Source organism: Scyliorhinus torazame, chromosome 30, assembly GCF_047496885.1.
Source record: "Scyliorhinus torazame isolate Kashiwa2021f chromosome 30, sScyTor2.1, whole genome shotgun sequence".
Taxonomy (NCBI): domain Eukaryota; kingdom Metazoa; phylum Chordata; class Chondrichthyes; order Carcharhiniformes; family Scyliorhinidae; genus Scyliorhinus; species Scyliorhinus torazame.
Window position 1 is genome coordinate 2,986,924 of NC_092736.1, and position 26,730 is coordinate 3,013,653.

General features: G+C 55.3%; 1 protein-coding gene across 3 annotated transcripts in view; it reads right to left on the reverse strand.

Annotated features, from left to right (window-relative positions):
* Positions 1-26,730, reverse strand: part of lingo1a (leucine rich repeat and Ig domain containing 1a) — a 981,364-nt gene that overhangs the window by 191,341 nt on the left and 763,293 nt on the right. For 2 of the 3 annotated variants that reach the window (XM_072492682.1, XM_072492683.1), the window contains exon 1: positions 2,910-3,421. The exons of the other annotated variant lie outside the window; for it this stretch is intronic. The gene's annotated coding sequence lies outside the window, so the exon portion shown is untranslated. Of the gene's footprint in view, positions 1-2,909; positions 3,422-26,730 lie in introns of those variants that run through there. 3 annotated transcript variants of the gene reach the window in all.

Here is a 26,730-nt window from a genome sequence, read left to right on the forward strand (position 1 = left end):
CTCAGTACAGGCACTGTAACCAGGAGCTCAGTACAGGCACTGTAACCAGCTCAGCACAGGCACTGTAACCAGGAGCTCAGTACAGGCACTGTAACCGGGAGCTCAGTACAGACACTGTAACCAGGAGCTCAGTACAGGCACTGTAACCAGGAGCTCAGTACAGGCACTGTAACCGGGAGCTCAGTACAGACACTGTAACCGGGAGCTCAGTACGGACACTGTAACCGGGAGCTCAGTGCAGGCACTGTAACCGGGAGCTCAGTACAGACACTGTAACCAGGAGCTCAGTACAGGCACTGTAACCAGGAGCTCAGTACAGGCACTGTAACCGGGAGCTCAGTACAGGCACTGTAACCAGGAGCTCATTACAGACACTGTCCATCACTTTGCTGATGATGGAGAGTAGAGTGATAGGGCGGTAATTGGCTGGGTTGGATTTATCCTGCTTGTGTACAGGACGCACCTGGGTAATTTTCCACATTGCCGGGTAGATACCAGCATTGTAGCTGTACTGGAACAGCTTGGCTAGGGGTGCGGCAAGTTCTAGAGCACAAGTCTTCAGTACTGTTGCCGGGATATTGTCAGGGTCCAGAGCCTTCGCAGTATCCAGGGCCTTCAGCCATTTATTGATACCAAGCGGAGTGAATTGTATTGGTTGAAGACTGACAACTGTGATGCTGGGGACATCTGGAGGAGACCGAGATGGATCATCCACTCGGCACTTCTGGCTGAAGATTGTTGCGAATACCTCAGCCTTGTCTTTTGCACAGATGTGCTGAACTCCTCCATCATTGAGGATGGGAATATTTGTGGAACCTCCTCCTCCAGTGAGTTGTTTAATTGTCCACCACCATTCACAGCTGGATGTGGCAGGACTGCAGAGCTTAGATCTGATGTGTTGGTTGTGGAATCGCTTCGCTCTGTCTGTTACTTGCTGCTTATGCTGTTTGACACACAAAGTAGTCCTGTGTTGTAGCTTCACCAGTTTGACACCTCATTTTGGGTCTGCCTGATGTTGCTCCTGACATGCTCGCCTGTACTCTTCATTGAACCAGGGTTGATCCCCTGGCTTTGTGGTAATGGGGGAGTGGGGGATATGCCGGGCCATGAGGTTGCAGATTGAGGTTGATACAATTCTGCTGCTGCTGATGGCCCACAGCACCTCTTGGATGCCCAGTCTGGACTTGCTAGATGTGTTTGAAGTCTATCCCATTCAGCACGGTGGTAGTGCCACACAACACGATGGAGGGGATCCTCAATGTGAAGATACAAGGACAAACATTCACAGATACACACCCACACACAGAGTTCTCTGTGAAATAGGGAGGAACCACAGGAACACACATGGCACATGTCTACGCCCAATCTCATACATACACACATAGATACACACATTGACACACACACAAACACAGATACACACACAAACACATACTTACACACACACCGACACATACAGACACACATACTTATACACACACATACACACAGATACACCCAATCTCATAGACACCGACACAAACACATACTTACACACATAGGTACACACACAGATAAGACACACACAGACACACACACTCACACACAGACAGACACAAACACAGACACACACGCACAGGCACTCACACACACACACAGACAGACAGACACACACACATAGTCACACACACAGGCACTCGCGCGCACACACACAGATACAGACACACACAGACACACACACACACAGACAGACACACACACAGACAGGCACACACACACAAACACACACATCCACACAGACACACACACGCAGACGCACACACACAGACACAAGCACAGACACACACACAGACAGATATAGACACACAGCCACACACAGTCACACACACAGGCACTCGCACACAGACACACACACACAGGCACACACACACACAGACAGGCACACACACAGACACACGCACACACACACAGACAGACACGCACACACACAGACACACACACACAGAGACAGGCACACACACACACAGACACACACGGACAGACACATGCACACACACAGACACACAGAGACAGGCACACACACAGGCACTCGCACACACACACAGACACACACACGCACACAGGCGCACACACAGACACACAGAGACAGGCACACACACAGGCACTCGCACACACACACAGACACACACACAGACAGGCACACACACACAAACACACACATCCACACAGACACACACACGCAGACGCACACACACAGACACAAGCACAGACACACACACAGACAGATATAGACACACAGACACACACAGTCACACACACAGGCACTCGCACACAGACACACACACACAGGCACACACACACACAGACAGGCACACACACAGACACACGCACACACACACAGACACACACGGACAGACACATGCACACACACAGAGACAGGCACACACACAGGCACTCGCACACACACACAGACACACACAGACAGACACGCACACAGGCGCACACACTCACATACACACCATCCCCTGCTCTTTTAACCATCTCTCAAACATTGCGTGTCCGACATTTACAGATCGTGTTGCCTCCCTGCAGCAGCACAATAGCCTCGGTTGCGATGAAGACACAAATTCAAGGCATTGATGTGTGACAAGAATATTAAATCATTAATTTCAGTCAGTTCCGTCAGCCCTGGATTTCACCGTGATTTTCAAATGATGTATGAATTAACAGCCTCACAACCAGGTCCCCCCCCCCTCCCATTCGCAATCTAATTCACATAGCACTGAGCCACAAGTCAATTCTCCAGCATCCTGCGCTGTGCGATCAGGGGCAAGGAATCTCTGGTGTTTGACCTGCAAACTGCTGTGCAACAGAGAGACAATGTGAGGCAGAGGCTGCAACCCTGCCGTCTCCATGTATTGTCCACTTACCCGTCTGCAGGATGCTGTAATGCTAATCCATCCTGTTTCTAGTCAAACAATCCAACCGCTTCTCCCACACAGGCAGAAAGCAGCTGGGGAATACGCTGCCTTATTGTCCGGGTTCGCTCCAGGTTGCTCGGCATCACACACTACCTTCCGATCGATGGTGGAGTGGGGAGAGGGAGAGAGGAGGATAGGGCCTGATTTGGGAGGGAGTTGGGGAAGGGAGGGACACACACACAGAGAGGGAAGGAGGGAGGGTGCAGGAGGCAGCGACTGCAACAACGCCGCCAAGATCGCACATTTCATCAGGGCGGGATCAGGCAGCGGCACTGAATGCAGATACTCTGAGTCCAAAACTAAATTAAATCCACGCACAGGAAGTGAACAGTCTTAACTCTGTCATGGCCAACATTCTTCACGAAGACTGTGAATGGTACCGACACCCAGGCTGCTGCTCCCAGATATCTCCCTGAGAGAGAGAGGGGACTGAGAGACACCAGTCAGTGTACAGATATCTCCCCGAGAGAGAGGGGACTGAGAGACACCAGTCAGTGTACAGATATCTCCCTGAGAGAGAGGGGACTGAGAGACGTCAGTCAGTGTACAGATATCTCCCTGAGAGAGAGGGGACTGAGAGACACCAGTCAGTGTACAGATATCTCCCTGAGAGAGAGAGGACTGAGAGACACCAGTCAGTGTACAGATATCTCCCCAAGAGAGAGGGGACTGAGAGACACCAGTCAGTGTACAGATATCTCCCTGAGAGAGAGGGGACTGAGAGACGTCAGTCAGTGTACAGATATCTCCCTGAGAGAGAGGGGACTGAGAGACACCAGTCAGTGTACAGATATCGCCCTGAGAGAGAGAGGGGACTGAGAGACACCAGTCAGTGTACAGATATCTCCCTGAGAGAGAGAGGGGACTGAGAGACACCAGTCAGTGTACAGATATCTCCCTGAGAGAGAGAGGGGACTGAGAGACACCAGTCAGTGTACAGATATCGCCCTGAGAGAGAGGGGGGACTGAGACACACCAGTCAGTGTACAGATATCTCCCTGAGAGAGAGAGGGGACTGAGAGACACCAGTCAGTGTACAGATATCTCCCCGAGAGAGAGGGGACTGAGAGACACCAGTCAGTGTACAGATATCTCCCAGAGAGAGAGAGAGGGACTGAGAGACACCAGTCAGTGTACAGATATCTCCCTGAGAGAGAGGGGGGATTGAGAGACACCAGTCAGTGTACAGATATCTCCCTGAGAGAGGACTGAGAGACACCAGTCAGTGTACAGATATCTCCCTGAGAGAGAGGGGGGATTGAGAGACACCAGTCAGTGTACAGATATCTCCCTGAGAGAGAGAGAGGGGACTGAGAGACACAAGTCAGTGTACAGATATCTCCCTGAGAGAGAGGACTGAGAGACACCAGTCAGTGTTCAGATATCTCCCTGAGAGAGGGGACTGAGGGACACCAGCCAGTATACAGATATCTCCCTGAGAGAGAGGGGGGACTGAGAGACACCAGTCAGTGTACAGATATCTCCCTAAGAGAGAGAGGGGACTGAGAGACACCAGTCAGTGTACAGATATCTCCCTGAGAGAGAGAGGGCACTGAGAGACACCAGCCAGTGTACAGATATCTCCCTGAGAGAGAGAGGGGACTGAGAGATACCAGTCAGTGTACAGATATCTCCCCGAGAGAGAGGGGACTGAGACACCAGTCAGTGTACAGATATCTCCCTGAGAGAGAGGGGACTGAGAGACACCAGTCAGTGTACAGATATCTCCCTGAGAGAGAGGGGACTGAGAAACACCAGTCAGTGTACAGATATCTCCCTGAGAGAGAGGGGACTGAGAGACACCAGTCAGTGTACAGGTATCTCCCTGAGAGAGAGAAGGGACTGAGAGACACCAGACAGTGTACAGATATGCCCCTGAGAGAGAGAGGGGAATGAGAGACACCAGTCAGTGTACAGATATCTCCCTGAGAGAGAGGGGGGATTGAGAGACACCAGTCAGTGTACAGATATCTCCCTGAGAGAGAGAGGGGACTGAGAGACACAAGTCAGTGTACAGATATCTCCCTGAGAGAGAGGACTGAGAGACACCAGTCAGTGTTCAGATATCTCCCTGAGAGAGGGGACTGAGGGACACCAGCCAGTATACAGATATCTCCCTGAGAGAGAGGGGGGACTGAGAGACACCAGTCAGTGTACAGATATCTCCCTAAGAGAGAGAGGGGACTGAGAGACACCAGTCAGTGTACAGATATCTCCCTGAGAGAGAGAGGGGACTGAGAGACACCAGCCAGTGTACAGATATCTCCCTGAGAGAGAGGGGGGACTGAAGGACACCAGTCAGTGCACAGATATCTCCCTGAGAGAGAGGGGACTGAGGGACAGCAGCCAGTGTACAGATATCTCCCTGAGAGAGAGGGGACTAAGAGACACCAGTCAGTGTACAGATATCTCCCTGAGAGAGAGGGGACTGAGAGACACCAGCCAGTGTACAGATATCTCCCTGAGAGAGAGAGGGGACTGAGAGACACCAGCCAGTGTACAAATATCTCTCTGAGAGAGTGAGGGGACTGAGAGACACCAGTCAGTGTACAGATATCTCCCTGAGAGAGGACTGAGAGACACCAGTCAGTGTACAAATATCTCTCTGAGAGAGTGAGGGGACTGAGAGACACCAGTCAGTGTACAGATATCTCCCTGAGAGAGGACTGAGAGACACCAGTCAGTGTACAGATATCTCCCTGAGAGAGAGAGGGGACTGAGGGACACCAGCCAGTATACAGATATCTCCCTGAGAGAGAGGGGACTGAGAGACACCAGTCAGTGTTCAGATATCTCCCTGAGAGAGAGGACTGAGAGACACCAGTCCGTGTACAGATATCTCCCTGAGAGAGAGAGGGGACTGAGAGACACCTGTCAGTGTACAGATATCTCCCTTAGAGAGCGGGGACTGAGACACCAGTCAGTGTACAGATATCTCCCTGAGAGAGAGAGGACTGAGAGACACCAGTCAGTGTACAGATATCTCCCTGAGAGAGAGAGGACTGAGAGACACCAGTCAGTGTACAGATATCTCCCTGAGAGAGAGAGGACTGAGAGACACCAGTCAGTGTACAGATATCTCCCTGAGAGAGAGAGAGATGACTGAGAGACACCAGTCAGTGCACAGATATCTCCCTGAGAGAGAGAGGGGACTGAGAGACACCAGTAAGTGTACAGATATCTCCCTGAGAGAGAGAGGGGACTGAGGGACACCAGCCAGTATACAGATATATCCCTGAGAGAGAGGGGGGACTGAGAGACACCAGTCAGTGTACAGATATGTCCCTAAGAGAGAGAGGGGACTCAGAGACACCAGTCAGTGTACAGATATCTCCCTGAGAGAGAGAGGACTGAGAGACACCAGTCATTGTACAGATATCTCCCTGAGAGAGAGGGGACTGAGAGACACCAGTCAGTGTACAGATATCTCCCTGAGAGCGAGGGGACGGAGAGACACCAGCCAGTGTACAGAATATCTCCCTGAGAGAGGGGACTGAGGGACACCAGCCAGTATACAGATATCTCCCTGAGAGAGAGGGGGGACTGAGAGACACCAGTCAGTGTTCAGATATCTCCCTGAGAGAGAGAGGACTGAGAGACACCAGTCATTGTACAGATATCTCCCCGAGAGAGAACGGACTGAGAGACACCAGTCAGTGTACAGATATCTCCCTGAGAGAGAGGGGACTAAGAGACACCAGTCAGTGTACAGATATCTCCCTGAGAGAGAGGGGACTGAGAGACACCAGCCAGTATACAGATATCTCCCTGAGAGAGAGGGGGGACTGAGAGACACCAGTCAGTGTACAGATATCTCCCTGAGAGAGAGGGGGGACTGAGAGACACCAGTCAGTGTACAGATATCTCCCTGAGTGAGGGGACTGAGGGACACCAGCCAGTATACAGACATCTCCCTGAGAGAGAGGGGGGACTGAGAGACACCAGTCAGTGTACAGATATTTCCCTGAGAGAAGGGACTGAGTGACACCAGCCAGTGTACAAATATCTCCCTGAGAGAGAGAGGGGACTGAGAGACACCAGTCAGTGTACAGATATCTCCCTGAGAGAGGACTGAGAGACACCAGTCAGTGTACAGATATCTCCCTGAGAGAGAGAGGGGACTGAGGGACACCAGCCAGTATACAGATATCTCCCTGAGAGAGAGGGGACTGAGAGACACCAGTCAGTGTACAGATATCTTCCTGAGAGAGAGAGGGGACTGAGGGACACCAGCCAGTATACAGATATCTCCCTGAGAGAGAGGGGGGACTGAGAGACACCAGTCAGTGTACAGATATTTCCCTGAGAGAAGGGACTGAGAGACACCAGCCAGTGTACAAATATCTCTCTGAGAGAGAGAGGGGACTGAGAGACACCAGTCAGTGTACAGATATCTCCCTGAGAGAGGACTGAGAGACACCAGTCAGTGTACAGATATCTCCCTGAGAGAGAGAGGGGACTGAGGGACACCAGCCAGTATACAGATATCTCCCTGAGAGAGAGGGGACTGAGAGACACCAGTCAGTGTACAGATATCTTCCTGAGAGAGAGAGGGGACTGAGGGACACCAGCCAGTATACAGATATCTCCCTGAGAGAGAGGGGGGACTGAGAGACACCAGCCAGTGTACAGATATCTCCCTAAGAGAGAGAGGGGACAGAGAGACACCAGTCAGTGTACAGATATCTCCCTGAGAGAGAGAGGGGACTGAGAGATACCAGTCATTGTACAGATATCACCCTGAGAGAGAGAGGGGACTGAGAGACACCAGCTAGTGTAGATATCTCCCTGAGAGAGAGAAGGGACTGAGAGACACCAGTCAGTGTACAGATATCTCCCTGAGCGGGAGAGGGGGGATTGAGGGACACCAGTCAGTGTTCAGAATATCTCCCTGAGAGAGGGGACTGAGGGACACCAGCCAGTATACAGATATCTCCCTGAGAGAGAGGGGGGACTGAGAGACACCAGTCAGTGTTCAGATATCTCCCTGAGAGAGAGAGGACTGAGAGACACCAGTCATTGTACAGATATCTCCCCGAGAGAGAACGGACTGAGAGACACCAGTCAGTGTACAGATATCTCCCTGAGAGAGAGGGGACTAAGAGACACCAGTCAGTGTACAGATATCTCCCTGAGAGAGAGGGGACTGAGAGACACCAGCCAGTATACAGATATCTCCCTGAGAGAGAGGGGGGACTGAGAGACACCAGTCAGTGTACAGATATCTCCCTGAGAGAGAGGGGGGACTGAGAGACACCAGTCAGTGTACAGATATCTCCCTGAGTGAGGGGACTGAGGGACACCAGCCAGTATACAGATATCTCCCTGAGAGAGAGGGGGGACTGAGAGACACCAGTCAGTGTACAGATATTTCCCTGAGAGAAGGGACTGAGTGACACCAGCCAGTGTACAAATATCTCCCTGAGAGAGAGAGGGGACTGAGAGACACCAGTCAGTGTACAGATATCTCCCTGAGAGAGGACTGAGAGACACCAGTCAGTGTACAGATATCTCCCTGAGAGAGAGAGGGGACTGAGGGACACCAGCCAGTATACAGATATCTCCCTGAGAGAGAGGGGACTGAGAGACACCAGTCAGTGTACAGATATCTTCCTGAGAGAGAGAGGGGACTGAGGGACACCAGCCAGTATACAGATATCTCCCTGAGAGAGAGGGGGGACTGAGAGACACCAGTCAGTGTACAGATATTTCCCTGAGAGAAGGGACTGAGAGACACCAGCCAGTGTACAAATATCTCTCTGAGAGAGAGAGGGGACTGAGAGACACCAGTCAGTGTACAGATATCTCCCTGAGAGAGGACTGAGAGACACCAGTCAGTGTACAGATATCTCCCTGAGAGAGAGAGGGGACTGAGGGACACCAGCCAGTATACAGATATCTCCCTGAGAGAGAGGGGACTGAGAGACACCAGTCAGTGTACAGATATCTTCCTGAGAGAGAGAGGGGACTGAGGGACACCAGCCAGTATACAGATATCTCCCTGAGAGAGAGGGGGGACTGAGAGACACCAGCCAGTGTACAGATATCTCCCTAAGAGAGAGAGGGGACAGAGAGACACCAGTCAGTGTACAGATATCTCCCTGAGAGAGAGAGGGGACTGAGAGATACCAGTCATTGTACAGATATCACCCTGAGAGAGAGAGGGGACTGAGAGACACCAGCTAGTGTAGATATCTCCCTGAGAGAGAGAAGGGACTGAGAGACACCAGTCAGTGTACAGATATCTCCCTGAGCGGGAGAGGGGGGATTGAGGGACACCAGTCAGTGTTCAGATATCTCCCCAGAGAGAGAGGACTGAGGTACACCAGTCAGTGTACAGATATCTCCCTGAGAGAGAGGAGATTGAGAGACACCAGTCAGTGTACAGATATCTCCCTGAGAGAGAGGGGACTGAGAGACACCAGTCAGTGTACAGATATCTCCCTCAGAGAGAGAGGGGACTGAGAGACACCAGACAGTGTACAGATATCTCCCTGAGAGAGAGGGGACTGAGAGACACCAGCCAGTGTACAGATATCTCCCTGAGAGAGAGAGGGGACTGAGGGACACCAGCCAGTATACAGATATCTCCCTGAGAGAGAGAGGGGACTGAGAGACACCAGTCAGTGTACAGATATCTACCGAAGAGAGAGAAGGGACTGAGAGACACCAGTCAGTGTACAGATATCTCCCTGAGAGAGAGAGGGGGCTGAGAGACACCGGTCAGTGTACAGATATCTCCCTGAGAGAGAGAGGGGACTGAGAGACACCAGTCACTGTACAGATATCTCCCTGAGAGAGAGAGGGGGCTGAGAGACACCGGTCAGTGTACAGATATCTCCCTGAGAGAGAGAGGGGACTGAGAGACACCAGTCAGTGTACAGATATCGCCCTGAGAGAGAGGGGACTGAGAGACACCAGTCAGTGTAGAGATATCTCCCTGAGAGAGAGAGGGGGCTGAGAGACACCGGTCAGTGTACAGATATCTCCCTGAGAGAGAGAGGGGACTGAGAGACACCAGTCAGTGTACAGATATCGCCCTGAGAGAGAGGGGACTGAGAGACACCAGTCACTGTACAGATATCTCTCTGAGAGAGAGAGGGGACTGAGTATGATGAACGGTTATTGTATTACTGTACCCTTATCATCATGTAAGGTGATGTCCCCTTTAAGGGCTTGGAAACCTGGGGGACTCCGCCTCCAGCTCCACCCACCTGGGAGTCGTATACAAGGGGCCGCCATGCAGGCGGCAAGCAGTAAGCACCCGTCTCGGCATCAGGCTAGTTCTTAGTTTATTAAAGCCTTCTTTACTGTTTTTCTCTCTAGCATCGTTATTGAGGGTATCACAATTTAATAAGCTAAACTACACCAGGATGGACGCAGGTCTAAAACCAGAGAAGCTCAATCTGGAAGCACGGACACCAGAGGCAAAGGAAATTTTGAAATACTGGCTGCGGTGCTTCGAGGCCTACCTGGACTCCTCAGAGACTCCCACCCTGGGGCCACGCAAGCTGCGCCTACTCCACACCCGGGTGAGTCGCAGAATCTCCGCCACGCTCGAAAAGGCGACTACCTACGAAGAGGCGGTCGAGATACTACGCAAGCGGTTTGTCAAACTCATCAACAAGGTACATGCCCGGCATCTGCTCTCTACCTGCCGGCAGCGCTCCGGGGAATCGCTAGACAAATTTGTAGAAAAACTCACCGCGCTCGCCAGGGACTGTGACCATCAGGATGTGACGGGGGAAATCCATATGAACCTGCACATCAGAGACGCTTTCGTGTCTGGCATCCACTCGACCTACATCCGGCAGCGACTACTCGGAAATGGGCCAAAAGATCTCCAGGACACGCTAACGCTCGCCACCTTGCTGGAAGTGGCCCGACATAATTTAGGCGAGTACCCCGCGGACCCTGAGAGCCCCCCCTCGGTCTTCCCCAGACTCGGCCACGTCACGAGCCTGCGCCGTGCGGCGACCCGCCCAGACCGGGGGCACACTGCACTATTTCTGTGGGCAGGGCCAGCACCCACGCCCACGCTGCCCAGCCCGCTCTGCCATCTGCAGCGACTGCGGGAAGAAGAGGCATTTTGTGAGGGTCTGCCTGGCCAGGCCCAAGGGCCAGAAACACAAAGAACAGCAGGCCCGAAAGTCAGGCTCACAGGCCCGCAGGCCTCGCAACGCAATTACGCATCGACCCGACACGCCCCCTTCTGACGCGCCATCTGCCTCGTGCGAATCATGGGGGCGGTCATCTTGGCGGCGGCCATCTTCTCGACCCGACACGGGCGGTCGACGGCGGCGGCCATTTAACGAATCTGACTCGGCTGAGGGCTCGGACTACCCGTAACTGGGAGCGATCATCCTCGGCCAAACGCGGCCAAAACACCTGCTGAACTCGATGATGCAGGTCCAAATCAACGGGCGCGACACTCTCTGCCTCTTCAACTCCGAGAGCATGGAGAGCTTTATTCATCCAGAAACAGTAAGGCGCTGCTCCCTGCGCACCCATCCCGTGTCCCAAACCATAGCCCTCGCATCCGGGTCCCACTCGGTCCAAATCACGGGGTACTGTATCGCGGATCTCTCGATCCAGGGCGGCGAATACACCCGTTCCAAACTGTATATCCTCCCTCACCTCTGTGCCCCCCTGCTGCTCGGACTGGATTTCCAGTGCAGCCACCGAAGCCTGACACTGAAGTTCGGCGGACTCTTGCCCCCCCTCACGGTATGCTGCCTTGCGACACTGAAAGTCGCACCCCCCTCTCTATTCGCGAACCGCACTCCCGACTGTAAGCCCGTCGCCACCAGGAGCCGGCGCTACAGTGCCCAAGATATGACTTTTATCAAGTCAGAGGTCCAGCGTTTACTGGGAGACGGGGTCATCGAGGCTAGCAACAGCCCTTGGAGAGCGCAAGTGGTGGTAGCCCGGACCGGGGAAAAGAAACGGATGGTCGTGGATTATAGCCAGACCATAAACCGCTTCACGCAGCTTGATGCGTACCCCCTTCCTCGCATAGCAGAAATGGTAAATCGGATCGCCCAATACCGGGTATTTTCCACGGTCGATCTCAAATCCGCCTACCACCAGCTCCCTATCCGACCGAAAGACCGCCCCTATACTGCCTTCGAAGCAGCCGGCCGGCTCTTCCACTTCCTCTGGGTCCCCTTCGGCGTCACAAATGGAGTCTCCGTCTTCCAGAGGGCAATGGACCAAATGTTGGACCAGTACGGTTTGCGGGCTACATACCCGTACTTGGACAACGTCACCATCTGCGGCCATAATCAGCAGGACCATGACGCGAACCTCGAAAAGTTCCTCCAGACCGCCCGAGCCCTCAACCTGACCTATAACAAGGAAAAATGTGTTTTCCACACAACCCGGCTGGCCATCCTCGGCTATGTCGTGGAGAACGGGGTCCCGACCGCATGCGCCCCCTTAAAGAACTCCCCCTCCCCCGCAGCCTCAAGGCCCTCAAACGGTGCTTAGGGCTTTTTTCCTATTACGCCCAGTGGGTCCCCAAATATGCGGACAAAGCCCACCCACTCAAAAGACCACGATATTTCCCCTGTCGGCTGAGGCCCGATCTGCCTTCAGCCGCATCAAGGCCGACATCATCAAGGCCGCTATGCAAGCGGTGGATGAAACTATCCATTTCCAGGTAGAGAGCGATGCGTCAGACATCGCCCTGGCTGCTACCCTCAATCAGGCAGGCAGACCAGTAGCGTTCTTCCCCCGGACCCTCACCGCCTCCGAGATTCAACACTCTGCAGTCGAGAAGGAGGCACAAGCCATTGTGGAGGCTGTGCGGTGCTGGAGACACTACCTAGCCGGTAGGAGGTTTACCCTCGTCACCGACCAACGGTCGGTCGCTTTTATGCTCGATAACGCACAACGGGGCAAAATAAAAACAATAACATTTTGAGGTGGAGGATCGAACTCTCCAACTACATGTACGATATCAAGTATCGTCCAGGGGAGCTCAACGAGCCCCCAGATGCCCTGTCCCGCGGCACATGCGCCAATGTGCAGGAGGACCGTCTGCAAGCCATCCACAATTACCTCTGCCACCCGGGGGTTACCCGGCTCGCCCACTTTATCAAGTCTTGCAACCTACCTTACTCAACCAAGGAGGTCAAGGCCATGGTCAGGGCCTGCCAGGTCTGTGCGGAGTGCAAACCGCACTTCTATCGGCCAGACAAGGTTCGGCTCGTGAAGGCCTCGGGCTCCTTTGAGCGACTAAGTGTGGACTTCAAGGGCCCCCTCCCGTCCACCAACCGCAATGCCTACTTCCTCACCTTCATTGACGAGTTCTCCCGCTTCCCATTCGCCGTCCCCTATCCCGACATGACCTTGGCCACCGTGATAAAGGCACTGCGCAGCATCTTCACCCTGTTCGGTTTCCCCGCTTATATCCACAGCAACCGGGGTACATCGTTCATGAGCGATGAACTGCGTCAGGATCTGCTCAGCAAAGGCATCGCCTCGAGCAGAACGACCAGCTATAACCCGCAGGGAAACGGGCAGGTGGAGAAGGAGAACGCGACAGTTTGGAAGGCTGTCCTTCTGGCCCTGCGATCGAGAAGTCTCCCAACTACCCGCTGGCAGGAGGTCCTACCCGATGCCCTACACTCCATTAGGTCGCTCCGCTGTACGGCCACGAATGAGACCCCTCACAACCGCTTGTTTGTCTTCCCCAGGAAGTCCATCTCCGGGGTCTCGCTTCCACCTTGGCTGACGACTCTGGGACCTGTTCTTCTCTGGAGGCACGCGAGGAGCCATAAAACGGAACCCCTGGTTGAGAATGTCAGATTATTACATGCAAATGCCCGATACGCCTACGTCGAGTACCCTGACGGCAGGCAAGATACGGTTTCCCTCCGGGATCTGGCACCCGCTGGTTCCCCCACTACAGATGCCCCCTCCCTCACGGCTCCCCTGCGGGATCCGGCACCCCCTACTCCCCCTCCCCCCGGTCCCACTGCCCGTCGGTGGACGCCGACTGCACGCGCCCCCCCTTCACACCCCCCACCGGCGCCGGCACCGCTACCCCCAGATCTAGCTATTTCCCCTGCGCCCCGATCCCCAACCCCGACCTGGACCAAGGCTCCGACCACCGTGCTCCCGGACGTACCCTTAACTAAGACGTCCCTGTCCTCCGCACCACCGCCCAAGCTGAGGAGGTCGTTGAGGACGATCAGGCCGCCGAAACAAATGGACTTGTGATTCCACTTCATCCCTGCCGGACTTCGTTTTTTTAAAACAGGGGGTGAATGTGATGAACGGTTATTGTATTACTGTACCCTTATCATCATGTAAGGTGATGTCCCCTTTAAGACCGGGCTTGGAACCCTGGGGGACTCCGCCCACCTGGGAGCCGTATATAAGGGGCCGCCTTGCGGGCGGCACCCAGTAAGCACCCGTCTCAGCACCAGGCTAGTTCTTAGCTTATTAAAACCTTCTTTACCGTTTTACTCTCGAGCATCGTTATTGAGGGTACTACACTGAGAGACACCAGTCAGTGTACAGATATCTCCCTGAGAGAGAGAGGGGACTGAGACACCAGTCAGTGTACAGATATCTCCCTGAGAGAGAGGGGGGACTGAGAGACACCAGTCAGTGTACAGATATCGCCCTGAGAGAGAGAGGGGACTGAGAGACACCAGTCAGTGTACAGATATCTCCCTGAGAGAGAGGGGACTGAGAGACACCAGTCAGTGTACAGATATCGCCCTGAGAGAGAGAGGGGACTGAGAGACACCAGTCAGTGTACAGATATCTCCCCGAGAGAGAGGGGACTGAGAGACACCAGTCAGTGTACAGATATCTCCCTGAGAGAGAGAGGGGACTGAGACACCAGTCAGTGTACAGATATCTCCCTGAGAGAGAGGGGACTGAGAGACACCAGTCAGTGTACAGATATCTCCCTGAGAGAGAGGGGGGACTGAGAGACACCAGGCAGTGTACAGATATCTCCCTGAGAGAGAGGGGACTGAGAGACACCAGTCAGTGCACAGATATCTCCCTGAGAGAGGGAAGGGACTGAGAGACACCAGTCAGTGTACAGATATCTCCCTGAGAGAGAGGGGACTGAGAGACACCAGTCAGTGTACAGATATCTCCCTAAGAGAGAGAGGGGACTGAGAGACACCAGTCAGTGTACAGATTTCTCCCTGAGAGAGAGGGGACTGAGTGTGGTAGTATGTATTAGTGGTCATGTGGGACTGGAAGCCCTAATGTCATTGGCTGACAGATCCCGGGTCCTGGTTGGCCGTTGACCTCTAGCTCCGCCCTGAAGGCGGAGTATAAGAAGCCGGAGTCCTCCCCCGCAGGCCATTCTACTATCGAGCTGCAGGGGAACAGACACGCTTAATAAAGCCTCATCGACTTCACTCTATTCGTCTCACGGAGTCTTTGTGCGCTACAATTAATTAAGCGTGCCTAAAAAGGACTATGGAGCTCAGGATCATCCCGGAATGCCTGAGGATCAGCCCCCACGCAGTGAACGCGGCAGCAGCCTTCAAGCACTGGCAGACTTGTTTCGAGGCCTACCTCAGAACGGCCACCGGCCGGGTCACAGAAGACCAAAAACTACAGGTCCTGCACTCGAGGTTAAGCACAGAGATTTTCTCCCTCATCGAAGACGCGGAGGATTTCCAGACGGCGTTCGCAGCACTGAAAAGTCTCTATGTCCGCCCAGTTAACCAAATTGACGCTCGCTACCAGCTCGCGACGAGACGGCAAGGTCCCGGAGAATCGATGGACGAATTCTACGCCGCGCTGCTGATTTTGGGACGAGCCTGAAGCTGCCCTTCGGTGAACGCAAATGAACACACGGACATGTTAATGCGCGATGCTTTTGTGGCAGGTATGAATTCCTCCCAAATCCGCCAAAGACTTCTAGAAAGAGAGTCGCTAGGACTCTGAGGCACGGGCCCTAGCAGCCTCCCTAGACGTGGCCACGCGTAATACCTGCGCCTACGGCCCCGACCGCGCGGCAGCCCATTGGGCTCCGTACGTACCCGTCGCGACAAACCCACCCCCCCCCGGACACCCCACAGGCTTGCGCGGTCCAAACGCCAAGCCGCACCGGGGGCGCCCGCTGCTATTTCTGCGGCCAGGCGAAACACCCCCGGCAGCGCTGCCCGGCCCGCGCAGCAATCTGCAAGAGCTGCGGGAAAAAGGGCCATTTCGCGGTTGTGTGCCGGTCCGGCGAGGTCGCAGCTGTCCCGGGAGAACAGGGAGCCCTGCAAGCCGTTTACGCTCCCCAACCCGCCCAGCGCCCCATGTACGACCCGCAGGCGCAGCCGCTCTGGGTCCCGACCACCGCGGTCCCGGGAGAACAGGGAGCCCTGCACGCCGCTTACGCTCCCCAACCCCCACCCCCCCCCCCCCCCCCCCCCCCCCGTCCCCACGTATGACTCGCCGTCGCTTCCAATTTGGGTCCCGACCACCGCTGTCCACAGAGATGAGGGAGCCCCGCGCGGTCCTAATGCTCCCCAACCCCCCCAGCGCCCCATGTGCGACCCGCAGACGCCGCCATTTTGGGTCCCGGCCACCACGAGGGGAGGAAGGGCGCCGCCATCTTGGACCACCCCAGACCTGTACGACGCGTGGGGGCGGCCATTTTGTCCACCCCCGCCGCCATCTTGCGACCCCCCAGCCATGTGTGATGTATGGGGGCAGCCATTTTGTTCATCCCCGACGCCATCTTGGACGGCAACAACGGACCCCAGTGTCGACGGCTCCACGGGGTTCGAGGAAGACGCTCCACTAATACAGACCACGACCTTCCCTCTGTCGACAGAGGCTTGCCAGGCCTTCAGCCGCATCAAAGCGGACATCGCAAAGGCCACGATGCGCGCCATCGACGAGTCCCTCCTCTTCCAGGTCGAGAGCGACGCCTCCGACGTAGCTCTAGCGGCCACCCTTAACCAAGCGGGCAGACCCGTGGCCTTTTTCTCTCGAACCCTCCACGCTTCAGAAATCCGCCACTCCTCAGTGGCAAAGGAAGCCCAAGCCATAGTGGAAGCTGTGCGACATTGGAGGCATTACCTGGCCGGCAGGAGATTCACTCTCCTCACGGACCAACGGTCGGTAGCCTTCATGTTCGATAATGCACAGCGGGGCAAAATCAAAAACGACAAGATCTTAAGGTGGAGGATCGAGCTCTCCACCTTCAACTACGAGATCTTGTATCGTCCTGGAAAGCTGAACGAGCCGTCCGATGCCCTATCCCGCGGCACATGTGCCAACGCACAAATTAACCGCCTCCAAACCCTCCACGAGGACCTCTGCCACCCGGGGGTTACTCGGTTTTTCCACTTTATCAAGTCCCGCAATCTCCCATACTCTTTAGAGGAGGTCCGTACAGTCACAAGGAACTGCCACATCTGCGCAGAATGCAAACCGCATTTTTTCAGGCCGGATGGTGCGCACCTGATTAAGGTTTCCCGCCCCTTTGAATGCCTTAGTCTGGATTTCAAAGGGCCCCTCCCCTCCACCGACCGCAACACATACTTCCTTAATGTGGTGGACGAGTACTCCCGCTTCCCATTCGCCATCCCCTGTTCTGACATGACAGCGGCCACAGTCATTAAAGCCCTGAACACCATATTCACACTGTTCGGTTGCCCCGCATACGTCCACAGCGACAGGGGGTCCTCTTTCATGAGTGACGAGCTGCGCCAGTTCCTGCTCAGCAAGGGTATAGCCTCAAGCAGGACGACCAGCTACAACCCCCGGGGGAACGGGCAAGTAGAGAGGGAGAACGGCACGGTCTGGAAGACCGTCCTACTGGCCCTACGGTCCAAGGACCTCCCAGTTTCACGGTGGCAGGAGGTCCTCCCGGACGCTCTCCACTCCATCCGGTCGCTACTGTGTACTAGCACTAACCAAACGCCTCATGAGCGTCTCCTTGTCTTCCCTAGGAGGTCCTCCTCTGGAACGTCGCTGCCGACCTGGCTGGCGGCCCCAGGACCCATCTTGCTCCGAAAGCATGTGCGGGCACACAAGGCGGACCCGTTGGTCGAAAGGGTTCACCTCCTCCACGCGAACCCGCAATACGCTTACGTGGAGTACCCCGACGGCCGACAGGACACGGTCTCCCTGCGGGATCTGGCGCCCGCCGGCAACACACACACCCCCCCGACACCATTCACCCAACGCCCCCCCCCTTCCTGCCACCGCCGCACCCCGCGACCGCCCCCCTTCCCAGGAGGATCGGTTCCCCTCCCCTCAGGCCCGACCAAGAATAAAGCCCAAGCTAAAACCGGAAGGCTCCCAGAGACGACAACACCGGTACAAGCACCACCACCACCACCGGGGCCGAGGCGATCGACACGGACGACCAGACCACCCGACCGACTCGTGGCGTCGATCTAAATCAATATATGGACTTTTCACAAGAACATTTTGCGTTTCTCCCGATACCTTCTGTAAGTAGTTGAAACAGGACAAAATTGTACATACTGTATTGCCATATGAATGTTTTCCTCCCAGGACGAGCCCTGTAAACCCTTACCACCATGCGAAGCATCACCCCGCCGGGTTCATTTTTGACAAGGGGTGAATGTGGTAGTATGTATTAGGGGTCATGTGGGACTGGAAGCCCTAATATCATTGGCTGACAGATCCCGGGTCCTGGTTGGCCGTTGACCTCTAGCTCCGCCCTGAAGGCGGAGTATAAGAAGCCGGAGTCCTCCCCCGCAGGCCATTCTACTATCGAGCTGCGGGGGAACAGACACGCTTAATAAAGCGTCATCGACTTCACTCTATTCGCCTCACGGAGTCTTTGTGCACCACACTGAGAGACACCAGTCAGTGTACAGATATCTCCCTGAGAGAGAGAGGTGACTGAGCGACACCAGTCAGTGTACAGATATCTCCCTGAAAGAGAGGGGACTGAGAGACACCAGTCAGTGTACAGATATCTCCCTGAGAGAGAGAGGGGACTGAGAGACACCAGTCAGTGTACAGATATCTCCCTGAGAGAGAGAGAGGGGACTGAGAGACACCAGTCAGTGTACAGATATCTCCCTGAGAGAGAGAGGTGACTGAGAGACACCAGTCAGTGTACAGATATCTCCCTGAGAGAGAGGGGACTGAGAGACACCAGTCAGTGTACAGATATCTCCCTGCGAGAGAGGGGACTGAGAGACACCAGTCAGTGTACAGATATCTCCCTGAGAGAGAGAGAGGGGACTGAGAGACACCAGTCAGTGTACAGATATCTCCCTGAGAGAGAGAGGTGACTGAGAGACACCAGTCAGTGTACAGATATCTCCCTGAGAGAGAGGGGACTGAGAGACACCAGTCAGTGTACAGATATCTCCCTGCGAGAGAGGGGACTGAGAGACACCAGTCAGTGTACAGACATCTCCCTGAGAGAGAGGGGACTGAGAGACACCAGTCAGTGTACAGATATCTCCCTGAGAGAGAGGGGACTGAGAGACACCAGTCAGTGTACAGATATCTCCCTGAGAGAGAGAGGGGACTGAGAGACACCAGTCAGTGTACAGATATCTCCCTGAGAGAGAGAGGGGACTGAGAGACACCAGTCAGTGTACAGATATCTCCCTGAGAGAGAGGGGACTGAGACACCAGTCAGTGTACAGATATCTCCCTGAGAGAGAGGGGACTGAGAGACACCAGTCAGTGTACAGATATCTCCCTGAGAGAGAGAGGGGACTGAGAGACACCAGTCAGTGTACAGATATCTCCCTGAGAGAGAGGGGACTGAGACACCAGTCAGTGTACAGATATCTCCCTGAGAGAGAGGGGACTGAGAGACACCAGTCAGTGTACAGATATCTCCCTGAGAGAGAGAGGGGACTGAGAGACACCAGTCAGTGTACTGATATCGCCCTGAGAGAGAGAGGGGACTGAGAGACACCAGTCAGTGTACAGATATCTCCCTGAGAGAGGGAGGGGACTGAGAGACACCAGTCAGTGTACAGATATCTCCCTGAGAGAGAGAGAGTGGACTGAGAGACACCAGTGAGTGTACAGATATCTCCCCGAGAGAGAGGGGACTGAGAGACACCAGTCAGTGTACAGATATCTCCCTGAGAAAGAGAGAGGGGACTGAGAGACACCAGTCAGTGTACAGATATCTCCCTGAGAGAGAGAGGTGACTGAGAGACACCAGTCAGTGTACAGATATCTCCCTGAGAGAGAGGGGACTGAGAGACACCAGTCAGTGTACAGATATCTCCCTGCGAGAGAGGGGACTGAGAGACACCAGTCAGTGTACAGATATCTCCCTGAGAGAGAGAGAGGGGACTGAGAGACACCAGTCAGTGTACAGATATCTCCCTGAGAGAGAGAGGTGACTGAGAGACACCAGTCAGTGTACAGATATCTCCCTGAGAGAGAGGGGACTGAGAGACACCAGTCAGTGTACAGATATCTCCCTGCGAGAGAGGGGACTGAGAGACACCAGTCAGTGTACAGATATCTCCCTGAGAGAGAGGGGACTGAGAGACACCAGTCAGTGTACAGATATCTCCCTGAGAGAGAGGGGACTGAGAGACACCAGTCAGTGTACAGATATCTCCCTGAGAGAGAGAGGGGACTGAGAGACACCAGTCAGTGTACAGATATCTCCCTGAGAGAGAGAGGGGACTGAGAGACACCAGTCAGTGTACAGATATCTCCCTGAGAGAGAGGGGACTGAGACACCAGTCAGTGTACAGATATCTCCCTGAGAGAGAGGGGACTGAGAGACACCAGTCAGTGTACAGATATCTCCCTGAGAGAGAGAGGGGACTGAGAGACACCAGTCAGTGTACAGATATCTCCCTGAGAGAGAGGGGACTGAGACACCAGTCAGTGTACAGATATCTCACTGAGAGAGAGAGGGGACTGAGAGACACCAGTCAGTGTACCGATATCTCCCTGAGAGAGGGAGGGGACTGAGAGACACCAGTCAGTGTACAGATATCTCGCTGAGAGAGGGAGGGGGACTGAGAGACACCAGTCAGTGTACAGATATCTCCCTGAGAGAGAGGGGACTGAGAGACACCAGTCAGTGTACAGATATCTCCCTGAGAGAGAGAGGGGACTGAGAGACACCAGTCGGTGTACAGATATCTCCCTGAGAGAGGGAGGGGACTGAGAGACACCAGTCAGTGTACAGATATCTCCCTGAGAGAGAGAGGAGACTGGGAGACACCCGTCAGTGTACTGATATCTCCCTGAGAGGAGCGTCAGTGCTGAGGGAGTGCTGCACTGTCAGAGGGTCAGTACTGGGGGAGTGCTGCACTGTCAGAGGGTCAGTACTGAGGGAGTGCTGCACTGTCAGAGGGTCAGTACTGAGGGAGTGCTGCACTGTCAGAGGATCAGTACTGAGGGAGTGCTGCACTGTCAGAGGGTCAGTCCTGAGGGAGTGCTGCACTGTCAGTGGGTCAGTACTGAGGGAGTGCTGCACTGTCAGTGGGTCAGTACTGAGGGAGTGCTGCACTGTCAGAGGGTCAGTACTGAGGGAGTGCCGCACTGTCAGAGGGTCAGTCCTGAGGGAGCCCCGCACTAGTCAGAGGGTCAGTATTGAGGGAGTGCTGCACTGTCAGAGGGCCAGTGCTGAGGGAGTGCCGTACTGTCAGAGGGTCAGTCCTGAGGGAGTGCTGCACTGTCAGTGGGTCAGTACTGAGGGAGTGCTGCACTGTCAGAGGGTCAGTACTGAGGGAGTGCCGCACTGTCAGAGGGTCAGTACTGAGGGAGTGCTGCACTGTCAGAGGGTCAGTCCTGAGGGAGTGCTGCACTGTCAGTGGGTCAGTACTGAGGGAGTGCTGCACTGTCAGTGGGTCAGTACTGAGGGAGTGCTGCACTGTCAGAGGGTCAGTACTGAGGGAGTGCCGCACTGTCAGAGGGTCAGTCCTGAGGGAGCCCCGCACTAGTCAGAGGGTCAGTATTGAGGGAGTGCTGCACTGTCAGAGGGCCAGTGCTGAGGGAGTGCCGCACTGTCAGAGGGTCAGTCCTGAGGGAGTGCTGCACTGTCAGTGGGTCAGTACTGAGGGAGTGCTGCACTGTCAGAGGGTCAGTACTGAGGGAGTGCCGCACTGTCAGAGGGTCAGTCCTGAGGGAGTGCTGCACTGTCAGAGGGTCAGTACTGAGGGAGTGCTGCACTGTCAGAGGATCAGTACTGAGGGAGTGCCGCACTGTCAGAGGGTCAGTACTGAGGGAGTGCCGCACTGTCAGAGGGTCAGTACTGAGCGAGTGCTGCACTACCAGAGGGTCAGTACTGAGGGAGTGCTGCACTGTCAGAGGGTCAGTACTGAGGGAGTGCCGCACTGTCAGAGGGTCAGTACTGAGGGAGTGCCGCACTGTCAGAGCGTCAGTACTGAGGGAGTGCTGCACTGTCAGTGGGTCAGTACTGAGGGAGTGCTGCACTGTCAGAGGGTCAGTCCTGAGAGAGTGCTGTACTGTCAAAGGGTCAGTACTGAGGGAGTGCTGCACTGTCAGAGGCTCAGTACTGAGGGAGCGCCGCACTGTCAGAGGATCAGTACTGAGGGAGTGCCGCACTGTCAGAGGGTCAGTACTGAGAAAGTGCTGCACTTTCAGAGGGTCAGTACTGAGGGAGTGCTGCACTGTCAGTGGGTCAGTACTGAGGGAGTGCTGCACTGTCAGAGGGTCAGTACTGAGGGAGTGCCGCACTGTCAGAGGGTCAGTCCTGAGGGAGCCCCGCACTAGTCAGAGGGTCAGTATTGAGGGAGTGCTGCACTGTCAGAGGGCCAGTGCTGAGGGAGTGCCGCACTGTCAGAGGGTCAGTCCTGAGGGAGTGCTGCACTGTCAGTGGGTCAGTACTGAGGGAGTGCTGCACTGTCAGAGGGTCAGTACTGAGGGAGTGCCGCACTGTCAGAGGGTCAGTCCTGAGGGAGTGCTGCACTGTCAGAGGGTCAGTACTGAGGGAGTGCTGCACTGTCAGAGGGTCAGTACTGAGGGAGTGCTGCACTGTCAGAGGATCAGTACTGAGGGAGTGCCGCACTGTCAGAGGGTCAGTACTGAGGGAGTGCTGCACTGTCAGAGGGTCAGTACTGAGGGAGTGCCGCACTGTCAGAGGGTCAGTACTGAGCGAGTGCTGCACTACCAGGGGGTCAGCATTGAGGGAGTGCTGCACTGTCAGAGGGTCAGTACTGAGGGAGTGCCGCACTGTCAGAGGGTCAGTACTGAGGGAGTGCCGCACTGTCAGAGGGTCAGTACTGAGGGAGTGCCGCACTGTCAGAGGGTCAGTACTGAGGGAGTGCCGCACTGTCTGAGGGTCAGGACTGAGGGAGTGCCGCACTGTCAGAGGGCCAGTGCTGAGGGAATGCTGCACTGTCAGAGGGTCAGTACTGAGGGAGTGCTGCACTGTCAGAGGGTCAGTACTGGGGGAGTGCCGCACTGTCAGAGGGTCAGTACTGGGGGAGTGCCGCACTGTCAGAGGGTCAGTACTGAGGGAGTGCCGCACTGTCAGAGGGTCAGTACTGAGGGAGTGCCGCACTGTCAGAGGGTCAGTACTGAGGGAGTGCTGCACTGTCAGAGGGTCAGTACTGAGGGAGTGCCGCACTGTCAGAGGGTCAGTACTGAGCGAGTGCTGCACTACCAGGGGGTCAGCACTGAGGGAGTGCTGCACTGTCAGAGGGTCAGTACTGAGAGAGTGCCGCACTGTCAGAGGGTCAGTACTGAGGGAGTGCCGCACTGTCAGAGTGTCAGTACTGAGGGAGTGCTGCACTGTCAGAGGGTCAGTACTGAGGGAGTGCTGCACTGTCAGAGGGCCAGTGCTGAGGGAATGCTGCACTGTCAGAGGGTCAGTACTGAGGGAGTGCTGCACTGTCAGAGGGTCAGTACTGGGGGAGTGCCGCACTGTCAGAGGGTCAGTACTGAGGGAGTGCCGCACTGTCAGAGGGTCAGTACTGAGGGAGTGCCGCACTGTCAGAGGGTCAGTACTGAGGGAGTGCCGCACTGTCTGAGGGTCAGGACTGAGGGAGTGCCGCACTGTCAGAGGGCCAGTGCTGAGGGAATGCTGCACTGTCAGAGGGTCAGTACTGAGGGAGTGCTGCACTGTCAGAGGGTCAGTACTGGGGGAGTGCCGCACTGTCAGAGGGTCAGTACTGGGGGAGTGCCGCACTGTCAGAGGGTCAGTACTGAGGGAGTGCCGCACTGTCAGAGGGTCAGTACTGAGGGAGTGCCGCACTGTCAGAGGGTCAGTACTGAGGGAGTGCTGCACTGTCAGAGGGTCAGTACTGAGGGAGTGCCGCACTGTCAGAGGGTCAGTACTGAGGGAGTGCTGGACCCCTCTATCGTGCCAGTTGGCTGTCACAGGTGGCAGGGCAGTATTTTGGGGAGGTCTCCTCTGCACTGACATCAATGTTTATCCCTCAGGCAATATCGTTGCATTTTGACCTTTGTGTTTTGGGATGTCTCTGTGCGCAGTGTTGCTGCTCTATCTACATGTCACGGCAGTGACTATACAGCTTGGCCGCAAACTGCTCGGAGTGTGCTGAGCGACAGAGAAAACTGCTCTGGAGTGTGCTGAGCGACAGAGCAAACTGCTCGGAGTGTGCTGAGCGACAGAGCAAACTGCTCGGAGTGTGCTGAGCGACAGAGCAAACTGCTCTGGAGTGTGCTGAGGGACAGAGCAAACTGCTCGGAGTGTGCTGAGCGACAGAGCAAACTGCTCTGGAGTGTGCTGAGAGACAGAGCAAACTGCTCGGAGTGTGCTGAGGGAAAGAGCAAACTGCTCGGAGTGTGCTGAGAGACAGAGCAAACTGCTTGGAGTGTGCTGAGGGACAGAGCAAACTGCTCGGAGTGTGCTGAGCGACAGAGCAAACTGCTCGGAGTGTGCTGAGCGACAGAGCAAACTGCTCGGAGTGTGCTGAGGGATTGAGCAAACTGCTCGGAGTGTGCTGAGGGATTGAGCAAACTGCTCGGAGTGTGCTGAGCGACAGAGCAAACTGCTCGGAGTGTGCTGAGAGACAGAGCAAACTGCTCGGAGTGTGCTGAGCGACAGAGCAAACTGCTCGGAGTGTGCTGAGCGACAGAGCAAACTGCTCTGGAGTGTGCTGAGCGACAGAGCAAACTGCTCTGGAGTGTGCTGAGCGACAGAGCAAACTGCTCGGAGTGTGCTGAGAGACAGAGCAAACTGCTCGGAGGGTGCTGAGAGACAGAGCAAGCTGCTCGGAGTGTGCTGAGCGACAGAGCAAACTGCTCGGAGTGTGCTGAGCGACAGAGCAAACTGCTCGGAGTGTGCTGAGCGACAGAGCAAACTGCTCTGGAGTGTGCTGAGCGACAGAGCAAACTGCTCTGGAGTGTGCTGAGCGACAGAGCAAACTGCTCGGAGTGTGCTGAGAGACAGAGCAAACTGCTCGGAGGGTGCTGAGAGACAGAGCAAGCTGCTCGGAGTGTGCTGAGCGACAGAGCAAACTGCTCGGAGTGTGCTGAGCGACAGAGCAAACTGCTCGGAGTGTGCTGAGCGACAGAGCAAACTGCTCGGAGTGTGCTGAGGGATTGAGCAAACTGCTCGGAGTGTGCTGAGCGACAGAGCAAACTGCTCGGAGTGTGCTGAGGGATTGAGCAAACTGCTCGGAGTGTGCTGAGCGACAGAGCAAACTGCTCTGGAGTGTGCTGAGGGACAGAGCAAACTGCTCGGAGTGTGCTGAGCGACAGAGCAAACTGCTCGGAGTGTGCTGAGCGACAGAGCAAACTGCTCGGAGTGTGCTGAGCGACAGAGCAAACTGCTCTGGAGTGTGCTGAGCGACAGAGCAAACTGCTCTGGAGTGTGCTGAGCGACAGAGCAAACTGCTCGGAGTGTGCTGAGCGACAGAGCAAACTGCTCGGAGTGTGCTGAGAGACAGAGCAAACTGCTCGGAGTGTGCTGAGCGACAGTGCAAACTGCTCGGAGTGTGCTGAGCGACAGTGCAAACTGCTCGGAGTGTGCTGAGGGACAGAGCAAACTGCTCGGAGTGTGCTGAGGGACAGAGCAAACTGCTCGGAGTGTGCTGAGCGACAGAGCAAACTGCTCGGAGTGTGCTGAGCGACAGAGCAAACTGCTCGGAGTGTGCTGAGCGACAGAGCAAACTGCTCGGAGTGTGCTGAGCGACAGAGCAAGCTGCTCGGAGTGTGCTGAGCGACAGAGCAAGCTGCTCGGAGTGTGCTGAGCGACAGAGCAAACTGCTCGGAGTGTGCTGAGCGACAGAGCAAGCTGCTCGGAGTGTGCTGAGCGACAGAGCAAGCTGCTCGGAGTGTGCTGAGCGACAGAGCAAACTGCTCGGAGTGTGCTGAGCGACAGAGCAAACTGCTCGGAGTGTGCTGAGCGACAGAGCAAGCTGCTCGGAGTGTGCTGAGCGACAGAGCAAACTGCTCGGAGTGTGCTGAGCGACAGGGCAAACTGCTCGGAGTGTGCTGAGCGACAGAGCAAACTGCTCTGGAGTGTGCTGAGGGACAGAGCAAACTGCTCGGAGTGTGCTGAGCGACAGAGCAAACTGCTCTGGAGTGTGCTGAGCGACAGAGCAAACTGCTCGGAGTGTGCTGAGGGATTGAGCAAACTGCTCGGAGTGTGCTGAGCGACAGAGCAAACTGCTCGGAGTGTGCTGAGAGACAGAGCAAACTGCTCGGAGTGTGCTGAGGGACAGAGCAAACTGCTCGGAGTGTGCTGAGCGACAGAGCAAACTGCTCGGAGTGTGCTGAGCGACAGAGCAAACTGCTCGGAGTGTGCTGAGCGACAGAGCAAGCTGCTCGGAGTGTGCTGAGCGACAGAGCAAACTGCTCGGAGTGTGCTGAGCGACAGAGCAAA